Source organism: Neodiprion lecontei, chromosome 3, assembly GCF_021901455.1.
Source record: "Neodiprion lecontei isolate iyNeoLeco1 chromosome 3, iyNeoLeco1.1, whole genome shotgun sequence".
Taxonomy (NCBI): Eukaryota; Metazoa; Arthropoda; class Insecta; order Hymenoptera; family Diprionidae; genus Neodiprion; species Neodiprion lecontei.
This window is the reverse complement of record NC_060262.1, coordinates 41,091,953-41,092,579: the sequence shown is the minus strand read 5'-3', so window position 1 is coordinate 41,092,579 and position 627 is coordinate 41,091,953.

Below are 627 nucleotides of genomic sequence, written 5' to 3'. Positions count from 1 at the left end.
AGATTCCCGCGGCCGTATTTCGAAGACCAGCGAAGCGCAGGCGCCTTGCATGGGATCATCAATGAAACTACCGTGTGTGATTATCACGGGGTGCGATTCCTCCCTCCGGCGAACAACGCCGACTGAATGGAACCAGCTGCTCGAAGAGAGCTTAAAATGGTGATGCGGTCACTCTTTGGGAGCTTGTGGAGAGTCAAGAATTCAAGAATCGATACTTTTTCGGGTATTTTATTGCCGGATCGTCGGATATTGAGAATTCAGTGTTTTTACTCGTGAGATGCTTTGAAATCTCTTGAAATCTTTTGATGTCATCTGAAAACTTTGAAACCTTTAAAATCTGCTGGAATCTGTAGGAAGTGGGTTAATAAACTTTAGATTTTATAATCAAAAGTTTATTACGTCTTTCTTCTACGAAGTATTAGACAAGACTGACGAACAAGAATCGGGTATTCATTTATACCTGTCGCTCTGGACACATAAGAGCGTGGTATAAGCATCAGCAGTTTAGGTTCGACTTACCGTCCTTGTGTATAATAGAGATTAGTTTTTGTACGTAAACCATTACATATAAATGAAACCAACAGAATCTTCGGTAATCTTTGAAATCTCTTGAAATCTCTTGAAGTC